Source organism: Cryptomeria japonica, chromosome 2 (genome assembly GCF_030272615.1).
Source record: "Cryptomeria japonica chromosome 2, Sugi_1.0, whole genome shotgun sequence".
Taxonomy (NCBI): domain Eukaryota; kingdom Viridiplantae; phylum Streptophyta; class Pinopsida; order Cupressales; family Cupressaceae; genus Cryptomeria; species Cryptomeria japonica.
Window position 1 is genome coordinate 368,971,310 of NC_081406.1, and position 9,013 is coordinate 368,980,322.

Below are 9,013 nucleotides of genomic sequence, written 5' to 3' on the forward strand. Positions count from 1 at the left end.
GTGACTGGATCCTTTCGTAAAATGGATTGTTGGTGTATGAAAAGGGTATTCCTTTGCCTTTGGCTTCTTTCTTACGAGAAGTCCTGGTTTGTGTAGGCATTTTTATGGATTAGTGTGACCTAAAGTTGTTTGTGATGCAAAGGTCAAGATCAATTTCAGAGCTAGTTGTTCGGTTAATGTATTGTTTGGGAGAAACTGTTGGCATTTTGATGATTATGTTGTGATTGTCATTGATGGACACACACTTTCATTGAGATCACTTTTATATGTATGAGTTATGCTCAATCGGCAATTGTTCTCAATCAGTATGATGCATTATAGTCCTTAGACTATTGGTGTTTTGCAGAAAGTATTTACCAATCTGGAGCAGTATGTTGACCCCAAGCGGTTCGAGGATCTCAAGCGATACAAAGGATCAAAGCGGCAAAACACATATTTTTCCAGTCTTCATTTTTGTCAAACCGGCAACAGGTATTTTTCTTAAACCGGTATTTTGTATGAACCGGTAATACTTTGTGATGAGTTACCAACCACCATTGTGTGATGAGTTACCATCCACCAATTTTTTGACGGTGTCGACACTTTAACGATACTTTTTGTGTTGTGTTACAGAATATGTCTAGATGCATTGAACCTAGGAAATTGTATTGTAATCATATTGGACTGACATGAAATCAGATTCCTTTATAAGGACATCATGTCTAGGATTTTAAGTTGTTGCTAGGGTTTAAGGTGGTTGATGAGTTAGAGAGAGTGTGAATGTGTTGAAGACTAAAGTAATGCTAGAATGCATTAGGAATGAGCTATTAAGGATCTAACCAAGCAATCTGTGCTATTTTCTAGATCACTCACTTGTTGATTACTCACATCTTCGACAAGTCTGAAGCCCTTAACTGGGTAGGCCCAAAAGCCTTTTGTAAATCCTCTAACAAGGTGGTTCACATATGTGGATCTAAAATCCTTTAGCAAGGTAGTCTTTAATCGAACTTATCTCCTAACAGAGATTGAGATTCCTAACAGGATCTGTTCTGGTAAAGAACATTGTATGACCTTAACCGGTCTGACTTTAACCAGTCTAGTTCCTATTCTGCAGATAGTTACTTGTGAGTTCCATCTCACCGTGGTTTTTCCCATTTGGGTTTCCACGTCAAAATCTCTTGTGTTATGGTGTTTGTTCTTCTATGGTTGAATGCATTATTTGCTATTTGGTTTTCATGCGTGCTAACCGGTTTGTCTGCTAAACTATTTTACCGGTTTACTGTTAGTCTAGCAAAGTGTTTAAGTACACAGATTTTTGGCATACTAATTCACCCCCCCCCCCCTCTTAGTATTCATCTATTGGTATCAGAGCCTACCTTTCTATAAGTTTAACCACTTGGAAAGAGATATGGGGGAATACACATTGAGGGAACTTACTCATCAACTCACTCAGTCTGAGCAAGCCTATGATGATCTTATGGTCAAATATAAAGCATCTCAAGCAAAAAGAAGAGAACATGCTAAAAAGCTAATGGAGCTATCTAAAAATAGTTCCTCTGATGAAGCGGACATGGAAGCCTTGATTCAAGAAGTAGAAAAGCTGAATGAATCCAATTCCAACCTGAGAAAAGAATTGGAAGGACTGACTATTCGAATGTGCCAAGAGCTTGAGAACCGGAGGAAAGTTGAAAATCTGGTAAAAGACAAAGATCATGAAATCTCCAAGCTGAAGCAAGAGATCAGTGCCCTAACTGCTCAACTCCATGTGAGCAAAGTGGAAAAGGAAGACATGCAAGGAGAACTAAACATGACCATCTCTGAGAATGCAAACCTGATGGAAACAAATGCTGCTATTTCCAAAGAACTCTCCGAGTCAAAGGAAATACTTGCTAAGTTCAACAAGAGTACTATTAAGCTAGAGCAAAAGCTTGAATCTGCCAAACCTGTCAAGAATACTGATGGACTTGGTTATTTCAGTCATGAGGAAGGTGAGACCTCTAGTACAAATGCTGGAGAATCAAAGAAACCACTGGCATCAAAGGATAAAGGTAAGCAAAAGTTTAAACCTGTTTTCTTTAACTATCTTAAAGAAGGACATACTGCCAATGTGTGTAGGAGTAAGGCTTACAATAATTTTCCTTATTTTATAAATGATAAGCCTAGATCCTATAGATTCAAAGGTAATTGTTATGCATGCAACAAGTTTGGGCATAGAGCATCTGAATGCAGGTCTGTTATGAACAACGCTGGAAGATATCCTTAGAGGACTCAAGGAGTTGGTCCAGAACCTTTTGTGAACCGGAATCACAACCGGTTTAATACCTTTAATCATTAGTCAAGAAGTGGTGGCTATCAAGTGGCTACCGGATGGAGACCAAACTGTTTGATCTATCATTGTCATGGTCACACTACTGCAACATGCAGAAGGAAGAATGGTAACATGAATAATGGACCTTGGAGAGAACCTAGAATGGTCTGCTATCATTGCAACAAACCGAGTCACATTGCCTAATTCTACAGAACAAGAAAGAACATATCGGATGACATACCGGTCACTCCAGAAGGAAAGATTGATATTAACACTGTTCAAGCGGATATGAACAAAACATGGAAGAAGAAACCAGCAGTGTTGCAAGAAGAACCGGTTTCTGCACCTAGTGTGGAAATAACGGAACCGGCAAACTAAGCATCAGAGAAGCTTAGGGGGAGCAAACAGTGAAACACTACGAAGCCCCGGTTTACACCGGTAAAAGACCATAATCAGTATGTGATACCTATCATTTGGTAGAAGACCGAAAACGGTAACAGGCAAATTAGGGTTTGCACCCTAAAGGTGGAGCATTTATTACGGTATGTGAGGAATATGTTTGAAAGGAATTTTCAAATCATTTCTCACTATCATTTTTCGAGCGAAGAAGTTTTTCAAGTGCAGAGTGAAGATAAAGTGATTTGTGTTGTGATTCAAAGAAATTCTGAAACCCTGAAGAAGATTCAGAAGAAAATATCAAACGGTCAAGAGAGGAACTCAAAGCGGTGATTTAGCAACTGACGAAGTGGAAGGCGAAGTGGAATTTGCAAGCCCTAAATTCTCGATCTCCGAAAGGTATTTCTCAATTTTTTTGTTTTTTTCATGGCTTCCGCATCTCATGATAGTTCTAGTGCAACTGTCGATTCTATGGATTTCATACAAAGAAAGTCGAAGTATAATGCCTTGTCTCAAGTACCGGCTGGTGTTATAGTAGAAGAAGGGATTTCTGATTACATAGATTGCAAGATCGAAGACCTAGGGTCTCTTGTGATCCATTCTCAGCTAGGTCTATTATGTGGGAAGGATAAAAAGATCAAACTAGAGTATAGCATTTTGGAGAAGAAGAAACTTCACAATGCGGTTTACTTCCTAGAGGATTTCACAGATGACCACATTAGAATCATTCTAAGCAGAGTTCATGGTGACAAGATGTACCTAGAGTGGATGCATGATATCACACCGCAAGCTATTCATGTCGTCATCGGTTTCTGCAATATAGGGGAAGTGCCAGCCCTAAGGAAGGTCAGCAAGATGGAAATGTCGAAGCTCATCGGTTCAGTGAGTGACTCATGTGGCATGACTATCAACTCAATCAAGGATGATCTGGTCAAGTATGCCTACATGGTGATAGGCTACCAGACGTTCTCTGCCAACAGAATTAATTCTATCTCTGCTGTAACAGTAAATGCCGCTTATCGGATGATCAAAGAAGATGCATCATTTGATCTGTGCACCTATATGCAAAGACAACTTATGTTGAATCTTAAGTCAATCAAACAGGATAATGCACTAAGGTTCAAGTTTGGACAACTACTGATAGGGTTATTCTTCTACTTCCAAGATTATTTCCCAGGAGTTGGAGATATTCAGTGGTCTACCAACCAACCGGTAACCAAGCAAATCAAAGAGAGCCTGCAAGCAGTTGGAACCGGTTACCCTGAATTTCTGAACAAGTACTTTGATGAGTTCAGGGGCAAGATGAGCCAAAGGATAAGGATATCCGGTGACATTGTCAAGAAATATGAATGCTTTATCATCAATGTGGATGAATGCATAATGGAGGTCGTTGAGCCTAGATAGGAAGAAGTAGAGCCTATGGGATATGAGGTGATATATGATATGCTAGATGGGTATGCTTCTACCCTAATTGCCTCACCCCTTGATCCCAAGGCAAAGAGAGCCAGCACCTATCTAGAAAGGGTTTCACCGATTGTAGAACCTCCTGAAAAGAAAGGAAAGGCAGTGCCATCGGCATCGGCACTGGTTACTGTAGCCAATCCCAAAGTGACCAAGCGGTCACCTCCAAAGAAGAAACCGGAAGTGGCACCTGCCAAAGTCTTCGAGAGGAAGAGGAAGACAAGGAATAACTCACCAGACTCAAAAGAAACTGTCTGAAGAAAAACCCAAGAAGACAAGACAATCAAAGAAAAAGACAAAGAATGAACTGGCATCATCGGCACCGGTAAATATTGACATTTCTTCCTACAAACCTTTGACACATTGTCAAAGAACTATAAAGAATATTAGGAGAAAAGTGTTGAATGACTTGATTGATTTTTTTGATGATTTCAATAATGATGAAAAGGAAGCAGTTGAACAGGAAATCATTAAGTATTTGTGTGTTAATGACTGGTCGCCTTCAGAAATTAGATCTCAGACACTGGATTCTTTGTATAATTCCTTAGACAATAAATGGCGCATTGCCATAGAAAAGGAACAGGAAATGAGAGAGAAAATTTTTGCTCAACATTTTCCTGATGTATCAAATTCAAAACTTTTTGAAGTTATGAATAAATACAAAGGCCTCTTCTTCATGAGAAGAAGAAGACTCCTGTTATTGGAAGGAAAGAGTCAAGAAGTGATCAATAATACACATACTCTTTCTTAAGAAGCTCTTAAGATGCATCAAGTGGCTAAAGCCAACAAGAAGGCTGAGCAAGAACTGGCAATAACAAAACCGGAGGAAGTGTTTGATAATGGAGGAAACCCGGTTACTGACCTATAGACACTATTGATGTCGATGCTCTGGATGTAGAGGATGTTACTCAGGATACACCATCAAAAGAAACAAAATAGGAGAAGCAGACAGAATAGGTAGAAAAGCAAAAGGAAGCAGAGGACAAAAAGAAGGAAGCAAAGAAGCAAGTGGAGAAGAAGAAAGCAGAGGAGGATAAAGAAGAGGGGAAGAGAAAGGAAGCAAAGAAGAAGAAGAAGAAGGATGAAGAGGAGAAGAGGAAAAAGGAAGAGGAGAAGAAGAAGAAGGATGAAAAGGAGAAGAGAAAGAAGGAAGAGGAAAAGAAGAAGGATGAAGAGGAGAAGAGGAAGAAGGAAGAGGAGAAGAAGAAGAATGAAGAAGAAAGGAAGCGGAAAGATGAAGAAAAGAAAAAGGAAGAGGAGAAGAAGCAGTAGGAAGAGGAACAGAAGAAAAAGGATGAAGAAGAAGAGAAACAGAGGAAAGAAGAGAAAAGGAAAACAGAAGAAGAGGAAAAGAAAAAGGCAGAAGAGGAAAAGTTAAGAGCTACAGAGAAAGAAGAAGTGGCAAAAAGCACTCAAGTGGAGACTCCAAAGGCAACCAGTAGTCAAGCCAAATCGGCTGACTTCACCAGTCCTATTGACCTCTAGTCTGCAAATGAAATGGAGCTGCTACAGAGCATTAAGGTTGCGTAAGAACACCTTGAAGTATTAAGGAGGAAGAAGGAGCAAGATGTGATCCAAGCTATGGTGGACACTCTTACCTGTTTGTTACCCAGCACAAACCTCCCCAATACTAATTCATCATTGGCACAATTGAAGCTCCTATGCACCGTAGTGGATGATCAAGTGCAGAGCCTAGAAGAGGTAGCAGAGGCAAATGCCAAGAAAGAGCATCAAAAAGCTCTCAACATTGCCCTAGTGAAAAAGCTAAATGAGCTTCGGTCCGATCTGCAAAAATCTCAAAAAGACATAAGGAATGCTCCTGATGAGGGAAATCTACTACTGATTAAGATTTGCCAACCCCATCTCTTCTGTGATGATGTGCTTGTACAGAAGCAAAAGCTACAAACTGACTTACAATTATACATGAGCACCTTCAAGCCGTCGTATGACTCTTTTACAGCTTATGGGAAAACCGTTCACCAGTTTCATATACAGTTTACCAAAATAGAGTTGGAAATTAGCAATCGGACTCAAGATTTGCAGGAACTACAACTTGTTCTACTCCCACGCCTGCAAATACTTCAGAAATCTTATCTCAATCTGGATGCCTTAACAGTGACTCAAGAGATGAGGACAATAGACGCCATGGAAGAACAGGTCTCCCAGATGCAAACAGAAAAAGAAGTGGCTACCTCCCTACTTGAGTCCTGGTCCTTATCTATGAAACAATTTTTCCAGGACTTTAAATCAGTGTTTGACAAGTTTTATTCTTTACTATCATAAACACTTATTATTTTAATGAAACAAGGGGTAGTCTGTAATATTATTTTTGTTGTCATTGTTGGCAAAGGGGGAGAAGTATAAATTTTGAATATTTTGATGTATACCTTCATGTTATTTCTGTTAAGAAGTAGTATACATTGTATTTTCTGCTTGTAAAACACTTAGATGTCAAAATCTCCTAAGTGTTGCCATCAATGCCAAAGGGGGAGATTGTTGGCATTTTTTATAATTATGTTGTGATTGTGATTGTGATTGTACTTAGGAAATTTGTCATTGATGGCCATGCAAGAGGAGATGATGGCTTTGGATAGTTTTCACACCTAGGATGTTATTAGTTTTCCCAAAGGAAGAAATCCTATTTGTTTGAAGTGAGTATTTAATAAAAAAAATAGCATAGATGGATTTTTAGAGCATACAAGGCCAGACAAGTGAGCAAGGGCTACTCCAAAAGAGAGGAAGTTAATTTTGATAAAAAAACTCTCTTATCACTAAGTTAACTTCTATTGAATTCCTTTTATCTGCTACTAATTCTTGTGATATTGAAATTGAGAAAATGGATGTTATATCGCTTTCTTAAATGGGGTTCTTGAGGAGGAGATTTATATGTGACAACCTAATAGTTTTTTTGTGAAAAGAAAGGAACACTTGGTTTGAAAGTTAAAATAAGATTTGTATGTTTTAAAAAAGTCGCCCAAGATGTGGTACCAAAAGTTCAATGATTTTACATTGCACGTGGATTTTGTTCTAGGGGCAAGGAGGATTATTGTGTTTACATTAAGGTTATTGGTGATTAGATACTAATTATTGTCTTGTATTTTAATGGCATGTTGTTTATTGGTAACACCAAGACAACTATTAGGGATCCCAAGTCCCAAATTTCTAGTACATTCAATATGAAAGACTTGGGGGCTACTAAATATATCCCTATAATGAAGATATAAAAGGATTAGGTAGACAAAAATATTTGGTTGTCGTTATAAGTATGTTGATACTGTTTTGTGAAGGTTTGATATGCAAGACTAAGTTGGTTTTAGAAATATTTTCTACTTTTTATAATTCTTTTGAAGAGATTTATAAGGATACTTCTGCTAATATTTTTGGTAGTTTGATGTAAACAATGATTTGCACTAGACTAGATATAACCAAAGTAGTGGGATTTTTGAATAGGTTTATGACTAATCCTAGTAGAGAGAATTGGAATTTTGTTAAGATAATGTTTAGATATTTGTGAGGAACTTTCCATTATTGTTTGGTTTATCATGTACTTATGATGTGGTCAATTCATGGGACATATAAGGTTTTGTTAATGTATACTGTGTAGATCACTTTGATAGTTCAAGGTCCAGTAGTGGCTATGTTTTTACTTTGTCTGGAGGAGCCATGAACTGAATAAGAATTAAAAAAACTGCAATAGTGTTATTCACCACTTAAGTGAAGTATATGGCTTACTATATATTTGTCTAAGGAGGTAGTATGGCTACAAAGACTTGGTATAAGTATAATTTTTTTATTGTAAGATTATGAGCATCAAATGTGAAAATTAAAGTGTTATATGTTTGACCAAAAATTCTATGTATCATGCTTATATGAAGCATGTTGATGTCTAGTATCACTTTTTGTGAGAAATGGTTGATAATGGTAGGGTCTTGATTGAAGAAGTTGACAATTTGGATATTTTGAGCATATTATCTTACAAATATTGTGATCATGGGTAAGTTATGTTGGTGCAATTAGGTCATGGGCCTTGATAATTGTACTTAAATATTTTTATATATTTCATGGATACAATTACAATGTGTAAAAATGGGAGAATGTTAGGATAATTGGCATTAACCTTTCATTCCTAAGTGTCACATTCCTTTGAGCATGTTTTACAGGACATGAGTTAAAATATTCAATATTTATTTCCTATGACAAATTGTAATTCCATTCTATAGAGGTTGACACATGTTGATGGTGGTTACAAAGAACAATAGAGGGATATTCTTCTTGGGAATCCATTTTGGAGTGGGAACCTCTTTGACTTTCATGTTGCATGTAATTCAATGTCAATGCATGTCGGGGCTCCATATCTTACATGTCATTGCCTGTCCATTTTTGTAGTGTTGGAGTTGTTGAGGAGTTATGGTTAACTGAGTAGTTACAATTTTTATTGGCTATGAGCTAGATACCCATGTGAGAGCTTTGTGAAGTTAATTATTAGTTTACTTTATATTTATTGGTTGCCCATCATGGTAGGTATGGGTTTTTGTAGGTGGATTTTGCCATTTGTTTTGGGTTACCATGATAGATTTCCCTCCTACAAAATTATATAAATTGGAGTCACGAGTTAGTATTTTCATAATTGAATTATAGGTATCTATGTGTTGTCAAATTGTTTAGAGAATTGAAGTGAACTATATTGGTGTACAATCATTATTGAAGATTAATAATATACTTGCCCTATTTCTCATGTGGATTTTTTCTCGGAAAGGATTCTCCACATAAATATGGTGTCACTTATGATATTTCAAATTTTATGCTTTTGTCGACTGTACAATCACAAATCATATTATAATTTGTTAAACTTAGTTTAAGATTTGCAAT